This window comes from Lissotriton vulgaris, chromosome 9, assembly GCF_964263255.1.
Source record: "Lissotriton vulgaris chromosome 9, aLisVul1.2, whole genome shotgun sequence".
Classification (NCBI taxonomy): Eukaryota; Metazoa; Chordata; class Amphibia; order Caudata; family Salamandridae; genus Lissotriton; species Lissotriton vulgaris.
This window is the reverse complement of record NC_141697.1, coordinates 892,720,886-892,742,916: the sequence shown is the minus strand read 5'-3', so window position 1 is coordinate 892,742,916 and position 22,031 is coordinate 892,720,886. Positions and strand designations below refer to the sequence as shown.

Here is a 22,031-nt window from a genome sequence, read left to right as displayed (position 1 = left end):
GAAGATAGTCCTACAACCACCCGATTATTTTGTAGGCCATTTTACATCTTGGCTTTGAACCACATATTGAGACTTTTTTTTTGCACACAGGCAAATACCGGCACAGATGGGTACATTAAATATGTTGGGCTAGATCGCAAAACATTGTTGATCTGCACTATTTCATGTCCTCAAGGGGAAGTTACAGTAGTTCTTGGTGCATCTTGCTGTGATAGTGGTATTTTGTTGTTTTTTTGTGCTACTGTGTTTTTGTGCTGCATTATTGCAGTGTTGTACTTTGGTTGTTGTGCTCCAGTGTGTTTGGGCTTTTTTGCTGTGCCCTGTTATGTTTTAATTCTGTTATCTTACTTAGTCTATGTTATTGTGTTATTTTCTGTTGTTTACTTTAGACATTTAAGCAAACACTATTACATTTCCTGCCAAATGCAGCACATGCCTTCAATGTTCTCCTGATAATTATCTAAGGAGGTAAAATAATGCTGCTCTAGCTCTTCAACTATTCAAGACACCAGTCAGCCCAAAACTGTGGCAGAGACATATCATAAACTAACACTGGGAGCACTTGCTTTATGTGATTCAACCAATACCAACTTCCTCTGCGGTTGCAAAGTCTAGTTTTGCCCTACTGAGGGACAGGAAGACCTCCTTATTCCAAATGTTTGCGGCAACTACAGGTCTATGAAATCCCCCTTTCCAATTTCCAGCAGGAGGTATATAGGCTCCTCAAGCAGGGTCGGACTGACCATAGCGGTCACTGGGCGTTTTCCCAGTGGGTGGGAAGAGTGGGGGACAGTTTTTGGACCCTGGGGGCTGGTTTTGCAGCAGTCAATATCGGCCCCCTGTAACAAAAGCGGTAACAGTGCTTGACACTAGCACCCCGAAACCATTCCCTCCTATGGGGGCCGGATGAGCAGATTTGCCAGGGCTGGTTTCCGTTCCCAGTCCGGCCATGTTCTCAAAATTACATGCCATCATTCTGATTAGACTTTGAGAGAGAGGCAATGGAAATAAGTGCAAAAACTAAAATAAAATAAAAAACAACAAAAAAAAACAAAGAAGTGGACAGAATAAAAATATTTAATAGGAAATCACCCTTGCTTCACACCATAAAGTGTCAAAGACAAGAGACCATGTGAGGTAAAAACAACGAAACTCATTCATCACATGCTCCGAATGTTCTTTTAACACCACACCTCCATTCACCACAGGCTTCTATTCTAGGCTTTCATGCACATATTCTCCTCACACCTTGACATTCATTTATTATTTGCCACATCCTCCCTTTTACCCTACCCTTCCATTCACTGCTTCTTCCATGTCTATTCTTCCATAATGTCCCTCCATGAGTTGCATGTTTCAAGTGTCCCTTTCAGACTCATTCCTCCATTCTTCAAAGTCTGTATTAGATATAGTTCGTACTCTTTCCCTAAATATATCACATGCAGTCTGTCTCTCCTTTCTCAGTCCAGCTCCTCAATTGTCCCAACATTAAACCATATACTTCATCTCATGTCTTCTTTCAAACTCTAGCCCCCATTCGTCAAAGGCACACTGGTACCTCCATTCGCCACAGGCCTCCTGACTGCACGGCCAACCTGAAAACCAAAACCAAAATGTTCAAACCAACCCCACGCTGAGGAGGCTATGACTGGGATGAAGCCATAAGGGCATGGTGGGTTGATGGCAGACCTCCTTGTTCTAAAAAAATGTGCCCCTTACGTGCTGCTCGCTGGAAAATGCCACTGTGGCGGATTAGCAAGTTAGGCCTTGTTCGTCTTCTCTTTATTTCACCGTCTTGTGCCCTTCACCGTATGATCTCTGTCTCTCTATCGCACCCTGGTCCTTCATTCATCACAAGTTCACCATCTCAAATGTGATTCTCGTGCTGTCCCTCTCTTCATTTCATACTATCATTCTCGTCCTTGCCCTTTATTCATCATAGGATCTCTTCCTCAATTCTGCCTCACATCCTGCCCAACCTTTTATTCCAGGATCTGCTCATCCTGACCCTCCAGTCATCATGTGGTTTCTGTATCTCCTGTTCTTCCCTCTTTTTGCCCTCAATCATCACATGCTTTCTGTCTCCATCTTTCTTTCATTTCTTACTCGTTATATTCTTACCATGTGTGTTCATTCCTATCCAGTTTCACTTCACTCCCTGCTTTAAATGGGATTTTAAAAAAAAGTTGAGTGGGGGCGTGTGGGGAGATCCTAAAATGGGAGTGCCCACAGAAGCATAACTTGAAATTCTTTCCAAAAGGTTTGGTCTATGTAGTTAAGGGCAGGTCCTAAACATGTGCGTCCGCAGGGGGGGCAAGGAGGGGTGCTTGCCCACCCCCGGAGCACCTCTCCCTGCCTCCCCTGCACACGCCCATGTGAACAAATGCTTCCCGGAGGGAGGCCTGACGCTGGGGCTTGTCCTCAGGCAGGACATTACGATGTAGAGTGACCAACCGTCCGTAATTTTAAGTAGAGCTGTTCCCCTGCAAAAGGCCTCAGCTCCCTCTAAGCACAAGAGTAGCCCCACTCCGCCCATTATCATTCTGTGTGGGGCTGATTGCCATATACAGAATGACAATGGGTCAGTCCGGGCTGGCACAGCATGTGGCGGCTTCCTACAGCCTCAGGGCAGGGCATTCTGTCACATGGAAGTGCAAAAAAACGCCCATGCTGCTGCTAGGTGAGAATCCAGTTAGCAAAAGGAAGGCGGTGAAAGAAGTTGAAAGGAAAAGATTATAGTTATAGTATAGCAGCCATGGTTTCTGCTTTTTTATTTTATGCAACTAACAACCATTGTCAAAGCCAATAGTTCTGGCTTGTTGTTGGTGTAACATTACTTGTTGTATTATATATCTGGATGCAATGACAGAAGCAACAAAAATACCAGTCGGGCGGCACATTATATTAAGCACAGATTTTTAGCTTATGTGTTTTAAGCCAACAATTTTATTACATCAAACACCCTTTTGGAGTGACACCCCTAGTTTTTTCATCCCACTTAAAGCTCTGGAAACAACACTATGTCACAGTCGCCCCACGTCAAGGCACTGTGCATCATGCAGGACTCATGCCTTCCACTTTTTCAGATTGCCTATGTGCAGGGGCATAGTGAACCCTGCTCCACCCCACCCCTTGCTTTGGGAACTACAGCGAGGGTGGAGTTCTTGATGGGTCTTATAATTATTGTGAAAAGGTGAGTGAGTAAGTAAGTGAAGGGATGGATGGCTGCATAGATGAGTGAAATGATGGATGGATGAGTGAAAGGGTGGCGTGTGAATGGGTGGATGGATGAGTGAAATGATGGATGGATTGATTAATTGATATGTGAAAGGGTGGATTGATGAATTGAAGGGTGAATGGATGGACCGATGAGAGAAAGGGTGGATGTAAGGCTGGATGAGTGAGAGAAAGGGCGGGTAGATGGACAAAAGGATGGATAGATGAGTGAAGGAGTGAAAGGGTGGATGGATGAATGATAGGTTCAATGGATGGATTCATGAGTGGATAAGTAGATGGATAGGTGGGTGGATGGAAGGATGGACGGCTAAGTGAAAGGGGAATTGAAAGAGGAAGAGGGATGGGTAAATGGATGACTGAATGGCTGGAAAAATGAGTTAATGGATGGATGGGTGGAAGAGCGGATGGGTGAGTGTACGTATGGATAGAGTGAAAGGGTGCATGGATGGATGATGGATGAGTAAAAGGGTGGATTGAGGGATGGATGAGTGAAATGATGGATGGAAGGAAACGTGATAGATAGGTTTGTAAATGGATGAATATGGACATGGATGGGCACACAGATGGAAGGACAGAATGAATGGTGAAAGACTGAATGATGGATGAAAGTATGATTACACATTTTAATCCCCATTATCATAAGCAACATTTCCTATATATTGACTTTCCCATTTATATGAGTGAATGTCTCTACATAATATGTGTGTTGTAAGGGACTCCAAAACTCTGCGCCACATACTTGGGATGAGTAGCACTATAGAAGAAATGAAATACACATGAGAGAGGGTCAAAATGAAGATGAGGGGTGCCATTGGAGGGTGGTATCAAGGCAGACGGGCCGGACCGGGCATCAGGCGTTTTCTCTGGGAGCTGGAAAGGTGGGGGCGGTTTTGTTACCACAAAAAGACCTGCGGATCTGCTTAAAGCTGCGTGTATACTGACAAACCATGAAGAGCACAATTGTCTCAACCTAATATAAACTTATTTTCACTTGTACTTTAGTGGTTGTCTATTTACTTACTTATATACTATTGCGCAACCTTCTCTGATGTGTCTGTAAACCTTAACTTTTGTCCTGAATTTTGAACTCCTGTCCTGAATTTTTGTCCCAAATTTGGACCCTTTGTCCTGAATTTTTACACTCACTATCCTGAATTTGCACCCATGCCAGTTGGTCACCCTAGGCATCACGGTGACCCCTCCAGGTGCCGGTGGTTGGGGGGGCGGGCGGTGATCCTCGGTACTCAGATGGAAGCAGGGGGCTACCAATGACAGAAGTGACAAGTGCAGGTGCCCTGCAACCCACTCATCACCACCACATGAAGGAAGAATGAACCCGACCAGCTTGTCGACCCAACTTCAAGAAAAAACTCCTTCAGACGCCATGGAAAGGCAGCAGCATTTTCTGTCTGCGAGTCTGTCAAAGATGATTTGTACAATAAACCCATTTGAAAGGGAAACTGCATTAAATGTCTGCCCCATCACTGTCACTACTCAGCGTCTTTAATCCCTCCTTCACCCCTCTTTTAAGCCTCATGTCAACTCGTCTCCCTCAAATTTCGGGATGGGGAGCTAATTCATCCAGCCAAATCCATGTGCAGAGTGGAGATGCAGGGGCTCTAAGTAGGGGTGAAAAAACAACAAAGCCTCATTACCAAGTAACTGGTCTTTTAAAGACCTGTGTGAAGTACTCAGGTGTGGCTGTGTGTTTATGCTGTGCCGGGAAGCTGTCTCAGACAGGCACACACATTCTTATAACATTCACACTCCTCAGAATGACAAATCACCACTTCTAGCTGCCTCGTCATGGGGTGGGAGTGGGAAGATGTGCACAGCAGGGGGAAAGGGATGGCCAGTGCAGGTGACACTTTTCTTCTGTATAGGAATTTCTGCTGGCATCATAGCCTAGGGTTTGCTGTCTGTGCACTTGTATAGATGTGTATTCCATACAAGTGCACAGACAGCTCACCCTGGGCCATGACGCCAACAGGAATTACTTTACAAAGGAAAAGTGTCACCTACACTGCCATCCCTTTCCCCCTGCTGTCTGTGTTCCTGTATGGAATACACATCCATGGCGCTGCTCACCAGATAAATGGTGAACGGGGTCATGAATATGTCTCTTTTTGCATCCAAGGGCACCGACGAAGAAGCAGAGGAGGCCCAGGCAAGGAGAATCCAGGAGACATTTGACCCACACCTATCTAGAAAGTGAGACCTTCGGGAGAGGCTGGATACCAGGACGACAGTGCTGCTGATCAGCCTGACTCCACTGAATAGTATCAGAAGAGCAGGCAACAGTTTTAAGTAAGTTCCAGTAACTTTAATTTATTCTACAGCATCACCAGCATTAACTACTGGCTGCATATCTAGGTTACGGTGTTTTAGACTTACATGCATGGAAACATCAAGGAGGACAGTCCCCTCCAAATATGCAAATGTAGTGTAAGCTTGTAGGGGCAGATTTACAAGCCCCTTGTGCAACTTTTGCGTCACTTTTCCCATGTGGCGCTGTTAATGCTGTGCCAGGATTGGCTGAGTTACCGCGGCGCGCAGACTTCAGGAGTCAGAGTCAGAGTCACGAGGAGAGTGAGCATAGAGACCACGTGATTCAGACCACGTGACTCGTGATTGCTGCAGTCAGGGTCCTTCGTCATGATCTATCCCCTGTGAGTCGTGACGCCGGAATGATGAGAGTGACAAAACAATTGAATTCTCTGTCTTCGTAAAACATACTTTTTTTGTGTACAGTGAGTTCAGTAGAGTGCGTGTGGCCTGGGTGTGCGTGTGGGGTGGGATGTCATGATGACTACTTGATGCGAAGCAAGCCACTTACTAGGCCTTCCTTAAGTGCCTTACATGGAAGCGCACAGCTAGGTGAAATAAATCACAAGTCCAGAAGTTACTGCAGCAGAACGGGTGCCCCACCCGCAACATGCATCCGGTGGACGGGGAGCAGTAGACAGGAGTGGAGGGAGGATACAGGCCTCTCCACAGGAGGGGTGGATAGCGGGTTAGGTTACATTCGGGTAGATGGGGAGATGTAGAGAGTCAGGGAGTACACTGCTTTGAGGTGGAGGGACGGCACTGATTCGCACAGAAGAGGGTGCTCTTGTTGATGACAGTTGAAAGGATGGGGCCAGCTTATGTGGAAAGAAGGGTGCTGGAACTGGTGACAACTGAGAAAGCATGTGGACTGGTTTAAGTAGAGAGAAGGGAGTTGGGAATGCTGACAGCTGGGAGGGTGTGGACCTGTCTAAGTGGAGAGGAAGGTGAAGGTATAGGTGACAGCTCTGTGTGGATATGGACCGGTTCAAGAGGGTAGAAGGGTACTGACACTGGTGACAGCCGAGAGGGCAGGAAGCAGGTTAAGTAGAGAGAAGAGTGCTGACACTGGTGACAGCTGAGAGAGGGCAGGGGACAGTTGACGCAGAGAGGAGGGTGCCGGACACTGGTGAGCAGTCTCTCTTCTTCAGTCACATTAATTGGAGTAGCAGTCCCTTTGTAGGATCAAAGCTAAAGGATGGGTATACGCGACGCTAACTTATGCCTGGGCACTCAAAATTATGTATATATTGCTCACAATTAGCTATATATGTGAACTGAGGTCTGCATTATGTTCGCGCCGAATGTTGATGTATATTTACACAGAGATGCTATATGCGAGCACTAAGATACGGCTGGTGCATTCTCTGGCATCTGCTACATACGATTAATGATTTATGTTTCCGATTACCTGTTTTAATATACGAAGTATAGTGTACAGCAGCCATGTTATTAACAATAAATATCTGTTATTCATCTCCAATATACCATTGGCTGAACTTGCGCTTTTCAAATACACGTTATGTTACTTTATGAGTGCAGTGAGACATAGTATATGTTGACTACGACCAACATTCTGATAATAAGATTGCCTGCTCTACTGTGTCCGCTCTCACACTTGTACAACTACTTATGCTTTTTTAATGCCATTACCACAGGAGACCACAGCAGAAAAAAAGAGCACCACACCAGGGCACAGATAATTGTCACACTGCCCTCTTTTAAGTCTGCCACTAAGGCAGCATTCAAGGGAAGCCCTTTCTCTCGTCTTGACTTTAGGACTCTCTGACGGGATAACAGAGGTTATGAGGGGTCAAGGGAGGAGGCAGGAGGCTTTATGGTGAGACCCGGCTGAGGGTGAGATCCAGTTTTTCCTAGGCAGCCTTAGCAGAGGACTCTGCTGTGGGTGCACATATCGCAGCTTGCTGGATGCATGCTATGGGTTCAATTTGGGCTGGTCTGGGAATACAAACTATCTTGCGAGGCTAGCCTATGATCCATGCGATCAATCAGTGCTGTGTTGTGGGATGTGTAGAGGCTGAACACACTTTAATATCCGGGAGATTGGGTGTGTTTTTATAGGCTTGCTTAGGACCTAAGTAAGCAGACATGTTGTTCTGGGATACTGTCCCGAGATCCGTGAGACCTGGCTGCCTGTATGCTACAGGTCGTGTAAGGGCTGCAACCACCAGACTTCCCCAGAAATGGGGAAACCTAGTATGCTTTCGGGGACTAGCTAGGCAGATTGCCTTATTTGAGAGACTGCAACAAGAACAGGGAGACCGGGCTCTGTTATTGGGTGTGTATCAGTCGCATCCAACAGTGAATGGTGAGTCTTTGTGAGCGCAGAGTGAGTTGTGTGACTGTATGAGTACACTGGATAAGATGTATGCCCTCATGAGTGAGGGTTGAGTGGTGTGAATACACCGGATGAGTGGTGTGCACTTCTGAGGGCAGGGTGAGCAGCCTACTTTTGTGAGTGTAGGGAGAGCGAAACAGTGTGCATCTTTGAGTGCAGTGAGGGTTGAGTGATGTCTGTGTGAGTGCAGGTTGAGCAGTGTGCCTGTGTGAGTTTAGGGTGAGTGATGAAGATGGGTGAATGCAGGCTTAGTGATGTGTCAGGGAAGGGTGAGTAATGGGTCTATGAGTGCTGGGTGAGTAGTGTGGCTATGGGAATGCGGGGAGAGTGATGTATCTGTGCAAGTGCAAAGAGACTTATCTGGCTACTCCCAGAGATGTGTTCGCCAAGCCACCTCTTTCTCAAATTTGCTTGAAAATGCACCATTTGCCCATTTTTTTTCCAAAATTTTCTCCAGGGGGGAACCCCCCGAACCCCTGTAGGTGGTTCAGGCTCGCCTCAGTGCAGACTAGTATTTACACCTTACCACTTTCAAATGTCACCAGCCGCCACTGTTCTTATGTGTGCTCTAATTGTTGTCCAGTTTCAAATGCAGAATTCACCACTTTTTTTCTCAGCTTGGCCTGAGAATTTCCCGATCCTGATTGCCTGCCATTTTAGCCCCGCCCCTATTGATTAACATTAGCCACGCCCCTTTGTTTGCCAGGCTAGCTCCCCACTGGAAAAATTTCTGAGGATGCCCATGCGCGTGTAAACTATAATAATGCTGTGCTTCACAAGTGTTGCTGTGCTTCGCAAGTGTGCCACCGGAAGAGAATTTGGTGTGCCTCACTGTACGTTTTCTGTTATTGTACCAAAACATGTAACACAACAACAGACACATAAAACAAGCCAGACATTGCCAATACTTGATAGCATTGTCCAATAAATGAGCTACATCAATGATTTGTTGTGCATTATTAGAAATGAAAATGTGTAAATCCATTCACATAATTTCTCCTACTTTTATAGAAAAATTAGATTTTCACAAGGCAAAAACTCGCAAAAAAAAATCACAATTTTGCAGTTATATACACACATATGGATAAAAAAACGGACTCCATTTTCCAAACATGAAATATTGTCTTTGTTTAACTCAAAATCAGTTAGTCTGTTTTAAGCAGCATTAATATTGCCACAACCGGTAGCTTTATTTTTAAGGGTTCCCCGTGTATTCGGATTTCTTTGTTAAAATATCTAAGGCTTATGTAAAGTGATTTTCAAGGAATTAATTATTTTTGCACGTTGTTTCGCAGTCATTGTTCTACGTTCTAGCCCTGATGCAATTATCTTTCAGCGGAATGAACTGGAGTAAAATTTGCCTAGTATCACGCATGCCGCAAGAACGGTAAAGTAGGTTTGCCTGATTTTTGCCCCAGCTCTAAGTTTTGACAATGCCCTCAGGTTAAATTGTTTCTTTGCATCCCAAATCCCATAATCCCTTTCATTGATGTATCTGTTATAATTATATATAATATAATATTATATATTATATATAATTATATATAATGTTATAATTTGTTTTAAGCGCTGGGACGCTCAAGGGCAGCCATGCGCTCTATAAATCCAATTCCATTCCATTCCATTCCATTCCATTCCATCTGCATACAGCGCTGGCCTTGCCATCAGGGGAGCAACTTTAAACAGCCACGAGGCTCCGGAAATTTTTAGTGGCTATACATGTGCTTTTTGATGGACGTGTTTTTTTTTTTTGGTCACGTCTTGGCATTGGTGCTAATGTTTTATTTTTACTCGACACCACTTTGTGAACCGCGGCTCTTTTCCTGTCACTGCCTGTAAAACGGAAGCATGCAGAAACCCTTAGCACCGCTCCACCCCTTCTGTAAACATCTGCTTTACTCGTAGGGAATGGAAAAATCATATTCGGGCGGTCGCACAGGAAACCGTCGCGGAGGGATTCACTGACGCTGACGCACCACTCACCTCGGAACAGAAGTTTAGTGACGGGGCGGTGGCCAGCGTCCAGGGGTCCCTGACGTACAGCGAATGTCCCAGGCAGGTGCTGCTCCTCGTGAAGGTTTCTCTGTAATGCCGCTCGCTCCCTCCTCCTGGGCGCGCCCCTTGCTCTGTCTTAACTAGCCTCTCCTCTCTATCCAGCCCCCGCTGCCTGCTGCGCGCAGAGTTTCCGCCTCTCTTTTTTTCCACCTCCCCCCTATCTAGCCATGTTCGCCTCCTCGACTTGTCCCTCACTTGTCTCAATCTCCCCGTTTCTTCGTCGTTTTGGCCCTATATTGTTGCCCTCTCTCCTTGTACCCCCTGTAACTCTTTACCCCCTACTTTCCTGCCCCAGCTTACTCCCTTTCTTCTACACGTCTTCTGTTTTTTTGCCTCTGCATATTTTGTCACAAGTGTCATTCTCTGTTTCTTTCTCCATATCTCACTCCCTTCCCGCGTCGTCATCTCATCTTTATTTTATTCATTCTCCTTTCTCTCGCTCTCAATTTTTCTATCCTCCTGTTTACTCTTCTGTCACTCTTTTCTTTCATCTTTCATTTGACTTTAAAATGTTTGCTGGCTTTTCCCTATCTATTTCCTCACCCTTTTCTCATTGCATTTTGTACGTTAGGCTAATTTCTCCACCCCATCTCTCTATACCTATTTCCTCCACCTTTCACCCCTCCCTAGCCTGCCTGCCTTCATACCTTCCTTCCACCGTTTGCATCTTTCTTACTCGCTTTCTTTGTCGTACAGTCTGATCAGTCTCTCATTTTAACTTTCGTTTCATCGTTGTTGTATTCCTTTATTCACTATCTTAGGCTCCTATCTTGCCCTTCTTATCCTACTTTCTTTCTCTTTAATGTTGCTTGTTCTTTCTGTTTCCTTCACCTACCCTGCCCCTTTCCTTGTTTTTCATCTTATTATTTTCACAACTTTTATTTTCTCTATTACTTTATTTTCTCTCTGTCTTCTTTGCTCGCCCTCTTTTGTTCTATTGTTCTCCTTTCCATTTTTTCATTGTGCTCTTTTATTCTGCCCTGTTCTTTCTCTTCATCTTTCTCTAATCTCCAGACAGGCGGTGGAAGGTACACGTTAAGGAGCACTAAGAAGGACAAAGGGAAGGTGAAGATAAAAGAAGCTTGTTTCTTCTCATGTACCCTCTGGGTGCCCCCACTCCCTTTACCACATACCAGAATTTGTAAATCTTCTTCTAATGCTCTATCAGCATTAAACCTGCTGGAAAATCGCTCAGCAGGGCTGGACTTGTATAACTCGCTCTTTCTTCTGTTGAAACTGAAGCTCTTAAAGGGCTGTGGCAGGGTCGGACCAGGGCAGAAAATAGTTCTGGGCACCAAAATAAAAGATTCCCCATTAGTGAATTAGGCAGCCAAAAATGTAGCGTGGGAAGTTTCGAACTTATAAGGTCGTGCTTTATAAGTGTTTTGCAAGGAATGGGGAACTGCATGAATTTGAATTTGCTGCAGAAAATGTTTGTGGAAGTTTCAGGAAATCTAACAGGAAAAACCGGCCCAGCAGATCAGGAAAACAGGCTCCTAAACAGCTAAAAAAAAACAAGCATTTACAATGAAATGGTCTCGGCAATGTTAAAGTAAGAGCTATTGGCATTGCTCATGACATTATTTTTATTTATGTTTTTGTTTTTAGAACATATATGGCATTGTCATTTACAATGCCAATAGCTTAATCTCTCGCAAATGCGAGACCTATTGCATTTGCACCCACACACAGAGCCACACACACAAAGCCACCCACACACCCACACAGAGCCACCCTCACACAGACACAGACAGAGCCACACAAAGCCACACATGACCTCCATTTCCTGGAGTGGACCTGTGAAAAAATAGAAGCCATCCAATCAAAATGATGGCATAGACCCTATGCGTCAACTGGAGGAGCAAGCACAAGGACGGAAAGGAAAACCATGAAATACGATGACACTGACAAGAAATCCAATTACCTGGCTGAACCAAAGCCGCTGTAATTAGTGCTATTGTCCACTAAGTCTAAACACGACGGCTAAAAGCTGTCTGTAGGCGAGACCTACATATGGAGAGTGAAACTGAGCACTAAGGCTTGCCAAAGAACAACTGCTCCGCCGTAAAATAAATCCATGGAGGATACAAAAAAATGACCAAAGCAAATGAAAAATCCCGACATTATATGAAGCAGTAACCATCAGACAATATTCAAGTCAAGAGAGGTAGTTAGTATTAAAGTTAGGTTTCAGACTAAAAAGGTCCCAGCTGCTTGCTGGCTTTTATAATCTTGCGGAAATTTCAAGGTGGATCTGCCTAGGATGTATTGTGCATACAATAGTTACGTTCCCCGTCCCATGGTACGAAGCATTCAACAGGCTTCCCTTCTTGCCTTATCTACTGTCCCCCGTGAAGAAGGACTGATGTGTACATAACCCCTAAAGACAGAAGCCATTCTTTTCATTTGAGAATTCTGAGTTAGCATTTGCTGTTTGGTGGTAACTTCAGTACTAAGGGGGTATAACTTTTACAATCGGCTTAGAATTGGAGTCATTTTACACTTTAACTTTACTGAAAAATCATATTTGAAAACAGTTTAAATTTACGCTACTGGACATCTATGCAGAGTGTGGAAAATTGTAGAAAAGTGTCCAGGAATGAAAAGGTTGAAAGGCATGTGAACCATGGTAACAACTGTCAACAGTACTACAAATTGTAGATACTGGCTTATTAACCACACACACAATTGCGCCTGACACCATAACTAACTCCTGGCATCTATTTGGAGCACCATTTTGCATTCCATGACTTGCTTTGCGCATCTTATTAGAAGTTTGAACTTGAAAATGTCAGCATATAAAGCGATGTTGGCTTACAAAACAGCTGTTCGTGTGAGGAGTTTTTACAGTTCTTTGCTTCTTTGCACTCTAGTACTTGCAGAAAAGCTTTTCAAAGTACGAAAAAAGAACTACAACTCCATAATGCAAAGAAAAACGGTTCAGATGATCTACATGACGTCACAACTTGAGATTCATGACAAGTCTATTATAGCACAGCAAAGTGTGAAACATAAAAAATGCAAGGCAGTAAATTTAAAAAAGAACCTGAGCCCTACCAGATACTCAACACGTGTTTACTGGAGCTCAGTTAGCCTACAAACAAATGCCCCACAAACCCACTCGATGCGTGGTCATCACAACCTCTATGTGCAGTCACTACACACTCTCTCTCTATTGACAGCCACCTGAAACCCACAGGGTTAACACAGGGACTGTCACCTCTCTACCTCAGCAGATGCAATTAAATAAAGGCAGAGGTCTGCAAGTAATAACCTGACCTCAAACAGAATAAGCCTGCGTCTGTCAAACCGCAAATTACCCAAAAGTCGAACAGACCGACTCTGAGGAGGTTTGGTCTGCCCAGGAATACCAGATATCACCCGAGGACGTATGACACATACCACGCAGGGAAGTCAGCTCTGCCAATCCTAGCTACTATTTACACACAACACTCCAAGAATGCACGCCACCACAGGCTTTTATCCTCCTCTCAGTCACACTTCACCTGCAAAGCACAGCCATGCTGCACCGGGGAATATCAGTCATATAACCGAACAGGAACTTCAGTTATGTCTACCCTTATCAATAGTACGTTAGACAGACAACCTGAAGAATGCAAATATCCTATGGGTTTGCTCCTACAGTGATGAATCGCCTTAGGGGCCCAGCAAGTTTTTAACAGGTACCACCCTAGCCACTTATCACATTCAGATAAGTCTACCCATGTCAAAGATATTTAACTAAGACCACCAAAACCCACATACCTACAGGTTCACTCTCTGCATTTATATAGTGACTCTCACTTAAGCCCCTCCCCATTAGTGCAAATGGCACTGACGATACCAGTTGCAGTCTAGAATTACAACCCTCCATACCACAAAGACTCCGACCCCCGAAGGATACTGAAGATGGTCACTCCACGCGATGACATACAGCCCCCACCACACACACACCGAGAAGGATACTGAAGAGGTCACCCACCCTATGACATACAGCCCCCTCCCATCACCCCCACAGGATGCTGAAGATGACACCCTTGCCTTATGACATACAGCCCCCATCTCACACACACCCAGAATACAGCAGATGTCACTCCACCCTATGACATAAGGCACCACACACACTCCCAGAAGGGTCCTGAAGAGTTCACCCCACCCTGTGACATATATGAGCCCTCCCTCTCTGACCTGCACTCCAACGACCCCCCCCCAGGATTCTGAAGGTCACACCCTATGACATACATCGCCCGCAAGGCATGTGAGCTGCAAACTCTGGTCTCAGGCCATCTCTATTGCACGCAACACGGGCCCCTAACTCAGTTCACGGGCGTCCTCTTGAAGTCAGGCAACCGTCAGCTAGTCTTCTAGGGCAGTCCGATCTCTCACTATCCCCCAAACATGGGCCAGGGCGACTCACCGGGTCCTTCTCTGTTCACACGGTGCCTCCTGCAAGGCTGCTGCCAGTCTACTTCATGCATTCAACAACAATGTCCTGATCGGTAACAATACGTAGGCAATTTATTATGTATGCATACAGCATTACTCATGGGGAAAGAAGGAGAAACCACTTCAGTTTAACATAAGATAATTAATCATCTTTTATTGTAACATCAGTTATGGTCACGGAGTATACAGTTATAAGCAGCACTGCATAATTAAATTGAAGACAACCCTAAAACACTTGGTGCATGAAAGTGATTGTGATGAAAGTGGCGGCGCAAGTGAAGAAGTGAACAGCAAGAACGGCGCACTGTGACGTGGTGCAAATAATTTACAGTGAGTGGCTCCAAGGTAAGTGACAACGTGATATCACAATACACAAAGGATTTTTAAATTGGTTGTTGAGCCACACAAGAAGAGTACGCCTGTTAATACACTGTTGGGTCGACGGCGTTTCGATCCAGATGAATTTGGATCGTCATCAGGGCTGGGTTGTCTGATTTAGGGCGTGCTGCAAGGAAGGGGAGACAGGAAGAATCAGGCAGGAGGTTTAGAACAGAGCAAGGTGGGCAGGGTCAAGGATAACAGTCTGTTTACCTTGGTATAATTCCGATTTAATTGGTTTGGAGATATGGGGTGGCCCATGAAGAATTCTGGTTCCCCAAGACAAGGTGGTCCAAGTTGAAGGATTTGGCGCTCTGGGAAAAGGGGGAAGAAGAGGGAGGGCGGAATAAGTGCAGCAGTATAGCTTGTACATCTACTTGAAAACGGCCTAGTTTGACCGCCGTATATGGCGCACGGTATGCATGTGTTTAGTTTAGAGACCAGATGTATTAGATCGTGGCATGGAGAGAAGTCAGGAAGAACGTACCTGACTTGGGCGGTATCCGACGCAGCCGTAAAAGATGAGCCGGTTTGTCAGCACGCCTGTGGGAAAGCCAGAATAATGATTACCAGCCGCCCGTATGAAAAGACAGAACCATTAGTTTGGATCATTAAAGTCTGTGGGAAGCTATGGGAAGGAGAGACATACCTGAATCAATCGGCGTGCTGTATCTGGAATGGATCACGGCGTAGTAAGCCGAGAACAGCATAGCCAAGGGATTTACTTCGGCGTATGGGCGGAGTGGGGAGGTGTGTCCGTATGACGTCCGTTCCGAGTCGCCAATCATCTGCAGTTCAAGGATGGGCTGTGAAATTGACTTCCGCGTGTAGGCAGAGTTGAAAGAGGCCCTGAATGAGAGCGTTCGATGTATCAAAGTGACAACAATCCCGGGATGCGGGGTGTATTGGCGGAGTTAGAACAGTTTGTCAGGGGTGTAGGGCAAGCCATGATTGGTAACATAAGTTCAAGGCAGTGGGAGGTATATAGCGTCGGGGGGATCTCATGCAGACCCAATGCTTAACCCGGTGGTAACATGTTGTACATACATAGTTCCTGTATCTTTACATTTGAAAAACGCGTTTCAAATACAGTTATGTTGTTCCACAGTATGCTTGGATCTGTACTAGCATATACTATAATGTTGTCATCAAGTGTGCTCGGATCTGTCCTCTCATATACAACAGGGGCATTTCAACTTACCTGCACCGAGGAGGGGGGAGGAGAGCAAGCCCTCACTCTTGCCGCCACCGCCAGGAGTCCATTCCAGCAGCCTACAGCGCCGCCGCTCCAGGACTACACATCCCGGCGGCCCTAGCGGCGGCGCTGCTCCACACGCACCAGGAAAGCGCCAGGAGGCGCCTTAAAGGAGAGCTCCGCTCGGCGGAGCTCGGGGGGCATTTCAACTTACCTGCACCGAGGAGGGGGGAGGAGAGCAAGCCCTCACTCTTGCCGCCACTGCCAGGAGTCCATTCCAGCAGCCTACAGCGCCGCTCCGGGACTACACATCCCGGCGGCCCTAGCGGCGGCGCTGCTCCACACGCACCAGGAAAGCGCCAGGAGGCGCCTTAAAGGAGAGCTCCGCACCGCTTCGCGGGACGCCGGGCTAAGCCCGGGCAAAGGGCGGGCCCTCTGTGGCCCTCCGAGGACCCGAGGAGGACGGGACGGGCCACCCCACTTGGCCCCATCATAGAAGTAGGTACAGAAAACAACTAACCCTTTGCTTCCAATTGTCAATTGTCCCTGAACCGTCCAGTGTCTTTTTCGGGGCTCTTGTAGTCCTAACAATATGTCTATCTTGGAGGAGCTGAATGCCTTGTGTGGCACAAACTATGTCCTTAACATAACAACTCCGCCCACATTTGGCAGAAATACTGACCTTATAAATCGCACTCCCCAGAACGTACCTTTATCTCCTGAAACAATTCCCTCTCAAGCTAACATGCTGACCCAGGCCCTATCCACCAAAAGGAACATTGAGGAGATTCCAGCAAATGTTGATCAAATGTGCTGTAGCCCCTCATTACCCCCCGCTAATCCAACTGTTCCAACGCCGCATAAGGCGGGGGCCACATCAATTGACTCTGTTTCCCCCTTCCAATCGACCCTACTGGCCCATATTGAACGATTGCTAAACGCGGCCCTATCACCCCTGGTCACAAAAATTCAGGAACTGGGAGAAAGGTTGTCCAGCGTGGAAAAAATAGTAAAAAGGATTAATCCATTAAATGTAAACACTGCTACTCCTTTATGTTATACGCCCTCTACCAACCACGAGAAACCTAAGTCTACAGAACACAGAAAAGCACGACCAATCGATTCCTCTACTAGCAAACCCATCCCAAAAAGTTGTAATATTACTTCTAAACCCACTTGTGTCTCTTTAATAGCACCTAGGATTCCTCATGAAAAAAGGCAACGATTTAATTTACCCCCTGAAGCCGCCCCCTATGTGACTGTTCTATCTGGGGTCCCAGAGCTCAGACAGGGCAAATTTGAAACAAACCAGGACCTGCTGAACAAAGCCATCTTCTGGCTCAATAACAATAGACCGCTGCCACCTGACCTAGATGGTGGAATTCTGAGCGTCAGGAGGGTGGGATGGCTGGGTACGTTGCCCAAAAACGTTCCGGGAGATCTGATACTAATTAAATTTAAACACAGGAACATTGTCCCCTATCTAAAATCTTCTCAGCCCAAAACTGGAGATGGCCCTATTAATATCTGTGACTTGTTTGACTTTTATCCTGGCCCCAGAGTATTGAACTATAAAATCCGGTGAAAGGGGGTTCCTGTGTACCATGCGCTTTTATTCTGTACAAGATTGATTTTAGTTTGCTTTAAATAGTCGTTTTTTTCTCTTTTTTAAACCTGCAATTAATTATTGTGTCTTTATACATGTGTGTATTTTTTCTCTGCTGCTTTTATGGTTTTAAACTTAAAGACCGAATAAAGCTTGATTTGATTTGATTTGATTTTACAACAGTTTTGTCATCATGTAAATAATATATATTAGAGTATATACAGTTATGGTAATACATTTCAAACCACTGGGCCATCAAGATAATACATATCAAACAATTGGGCTATCAAGAAGAGATTGTTTGACCACTCTCCTTCACATGATTAATTATTAGGGCAATCCTATAGTGTCACATAAACACTCCTATGTGTGTTCGGAATTTCAGCCAAGGACATTCTGATATTGGAGTTTGGTTCTCAGTGTGAACCCTGGTGATCATATTAATGCAGGAAACTGATGGGCTGAAAAGTAAGGATCATGGGTCTCAGGTGGTAACAGTACTGTTCCATTCATCAATTGTATTGAGACCATGGTTCACAGTGTCACAAATGGTCATCCATTTGCATTCAGCATTGTTCAGTAGCATTTTAATGTCTCCACCTCGTGTGGGTAACGTTGGTTTCTCTATTACTTGCCATTGGATGTCCGTGTCTAAATGGCCCAGTAGCAAGAAGTGTGACACCAATGGTGCTGTCACAGTTTTGCAATTAATCCTACTTTTATGTTGGATGATGCGCTGTTTGATCATTTGTGTCGTCTGCCCAATATACAACAGATTACAAGGACACTTGATGGCATAAATTACGTTTTGTGATCTGCAGTTTGTGTGTTTCTTCAGGTCATATCGTCGACCATTAGCTGTGAATTCTTTGGTGTTTAAGGTCAAATCGCACATGCTGCAGTTTTGGCATCTGTAATGGCCCACAATAGGATCGAGGCCCCAGGCGGCTGTAATGGTGTTTTTTCCGTGAGTAGATTGTGGCCATGTAATTGCGTGCACCAGATGGCTGGCCAAGTTGTCGCCGCGTCGATATGAGAACAATGGTGCTTCTTTGAATTGTTCATGTGAACGTAGTAAAGGCCAATTCTTTCGAATGATTTTGCTGATTTTGTTGCTATGAGGACTAAATTTCGAGACAAAGGGGATCCTGGTCATTGATTTCTTGGGTTGGGTGGTAAGAAGGACGTCCCTATGACAATACCAAGCTCTCTTCTTAGCTCTCATCACCAACCGTCTTGGATAGCCCCGATGTATTAGTTTTTGGGTAAGGGTCTCTGCTTCTCTGAAATAATCCTTTTTCCATTTACAATTGCGGCAAATCCGCAAAAATGGGCCGTAAGGCAGTCCATCGCGTAGTCTGCGCGGATGGTAGCTGGAATATAAGAGAAGGGTATTCTTCTCAGTGGGCTTGCGATATAATGTAGTACCCAGTTGGCCATCCTCAGCACAGATAGTGACATCCAGGAAGGGTAGTTCATTCTGTTTACACTCACTGGTGAATTTAAGATGTTCTTGTGAGTGATTGAGCCAGTGGATGAATGGATCCAGAGTTTCAGCTGTACCTGTCCACAGTAATATCACATCATCTATATATCTCTGCCATAAACTGATGTTATGGAAGAATGGATTGATAGGGGTCAAGATGAGAGTCTTCTCCAGATTGTGGACAAACAAAATCGCAAAATTAGGGGCGAAGCAAGCGCCCATTGAAACACCTTTCACTTGTAAATAATAGGTGTCTCGATACAAAAAATAATTATTTTTCAGAGCTATTCGGAGGAGATTCATAACAAAGTCTGTAGCGATCCGTGTTGGTTGTGGTCGGGAAAGAAGGAGGGTATGGATGACTTGAAGGCCTTCATCATGCGGTATATTTGTGTAAAAGGATTCGATGTCTAGCCCTGCCATGACTTGTGTGGTGGTGTCAAATGGTAGATCCTCAATGGTGTTGATGAGATCCATCATGTCAGTCTACTTCATGCCGCAGCCCGGTGCACTGATCCTTTATCTCCCGGGCAGGAGGCCATGTCTTGTAGGCTTCCCAAGTTCCGAGGGAGGTTGCGGAGTGCTCCGTCTTCTCTTCGTTGCGGGTGACCCAGCAGGTAGGGATTCGCTGCCGAGCAGGGCCCGGTCCCACTGTATCAGCTGCATCGATAAGCGCCGTTATAGCCGGGCGCCGCTGCCGTACAACAAATGGCGGCCATCACTGCAAGCAGGTCCGTGATGAAAATGCCTCTAAGACCATTTACAATTAAATAGTTGCAGCATGATAATGGATATGGGAACTGGCCATATTTTACAGGCGCTAGAGAAACAAGCACAACCACAGAGGCACAAAAACCGGATCACAAGCAGGGCAGGGCACAGAGGCACGAAAACCAGATCACAAGCAGGGCACAGAGGCACAACAAGCAACGAGGGGGCAGGGGCAGGAGAGCAAGCACAAGCAACGAGGGGGCGGCACGAGGGAACAGATGCACAACGAGGGGGGCTGAAAGCACGAGGGAACAGACGCACAACGAGGAGGGGTGGAAAGCACGAGAGAACAGACGCACAACAAGGGAACAGACAGCAAAAAACTTACCTGCACAATGCCATGACACCACCATCTTTCTCCGAGGCGAGGCAGAAATGCCCCGGAGAAAGCAGCGTAATTTTCTGATTCGGGGGCGTAGTTTTCTTTCACTCCTCTTCCCATTAGATGGAAGGTAAAATTCCAGCCAATGGGAAGAGGAGAGAAAGAAAACAAGAAAGAAGCTTAAAAAAGACGCCCCCGATTTGGAAAAAGACGGGGCTTGAACAGAGTCATGCCCCTCTCCTCCAATGGCTGGCCTCCGTTTAAGAAGCCAGCCAATGGAGAAGAGGGGCGGGTTCAAGCCCCCATACTAGTAAACATTAAATCTCGGACCGAGACTGCGCAAGCGCAGCCTACGGTCCTCGACCTAAAAAAGTGGGGGACACCAGACCAGCTTTTGAGGCACTGCTTGATTGTCCTGTAGGCCGGTCCGACCCTAGGCTGAGGTGAAGGAGTAATAAGTGAGTATTTACTCCAGAGCTGTTCAACGAACCACTGTTTTTTTCCGGGACACCTATCTCTTCCCTCTGCACCCCCAAGCCTGTTCTGAAGCTTGCTTTAACCTACCCTTTCTCGTATTCTGGGTGTCTGTGTAGTGATCACTCGTCTTTTTTTTCTAACCTACCATACCCAGTGCATGAGTGGAGGAGAGGCATGAGTGGACGGAGTAATTTTATTTTATTTTTTAAAAGGAAAATGACTCCTTTTTCTTTAGCCCAAAGGAAAAGGAGTCTATGCCTTTTAGTGTGAGCTGAGTAGTGCTGTGAAGTTGTGTGCCCTCTCACCACTGCTGTTGGTACGCATAATCAATGAACGATATTTCAAATACAATTTGGTTTGAGAAGGGCACATAAAGGGTGCCTTTGAGGCTTTCTGCTGTCTACATAATGTCCTGTCCTCCTCCGAGGAGCCCCCACCAAAATGACAGTTTGGCTTTTGGGGAATTCTTCTTCTCTAGCAACAAGATACTTTTTAGTTCATTTAGGGCCATGCATCAATGCAGGCCTCGAAAAAACTACTTGCCCACTTGCTATGGCGAGTGATATTTTTACAGGTCGGGCTATTTATGAGTCCTGCTGGTCTGTTCTTGCAAGTGAACTTAAGCTGGAAAAGAACAGGTGGTCTGTTCATTCATCAAGTGAATAAGCAATAAAGAGGCCTTTACATTTTTTTTCCATCTTGACACATTTGCTGTCTGTTCAAGGACTGAGGTCAAATGTCATTTTTATGATTTTTTGAGGCCTGCATCAATGGTGAGGCTAACGCATTTTCATTGCTGATTAAAGCAAGTCAAGTCAAGTCAAGTCAAAGAATTTATATAGCGCACTACATACCCAGAGGGTCTCAAGGCGCTTAGGGAGGGGAGGAGGGTTACTTGTCAAATATCCACGTTTTAAGTTGCTTTCTGAATGCTAGGTGGTTCTGGGTAAGGCGAAGGTAGGTGGGGAGTGAGTTCCATGTTTTAGCAGCCAGGTATGAGAAGGATCTGCCTCCCATGGTGGTCTTGTTGATGCGAGGTACAGTGGCGAGTGCTTGGCTGGAAGAGCGTAGTTGGCGGGAGGGGGTGTAGAAGGACAGTCGTGAGTTGAGGCATTCTGGTCCGATGTCGTAGAGTGATTTGTGTGCGTGGGTTAGCAGTCGGAAAGTGATCCTCTTATTGACGGGTAGCCAGTGGAGGTCTTTCAGGTGACCAGAGATGTGTTCGTTGCGCGGGATGTTTAATATGATCCTGGCTGAGGCGTTTTGGATTCGTTGGAGTTTCTTCTGGAGTTTAGCGGTAGTGCCTGCGTAGAGGGTGTTTCCGTAGTCCAGTCGGCTCGTGACCAGAGCATGGGTGACTGTTTTTCTGGTTTC

General features: G+C 45.8%; 1 protein-coding gene across 2 annotated transcripts in view; it reads right to left on the bottom strand.

Annotated features, from left to right (window-relative positions):
• LOC147692453 (N-acetyllactosaminide beta-1,3-N-acetylglucosaminyltransferase 2-like) overlaps positions 1–10,011 on the bottom strand; it is a 193,438-nt gene extending 183,427 nt beyond the window's left edge. The window contains exon 1 of one of the 2 annotated variants that reach the window (XM_086938653.1): positions 9,905–10,011. The gene's annotated coding sequence lies outside the window, so the exon portion shown is untranslated. The remainder of the gene's footprint in view (positions 1–9,904) is intronic. The other variant, XM_086938654.1, reaches the window with a different exon arrangement.
• Positions 10,012–22,031: the final 12,020 nt, after the last annotated feature.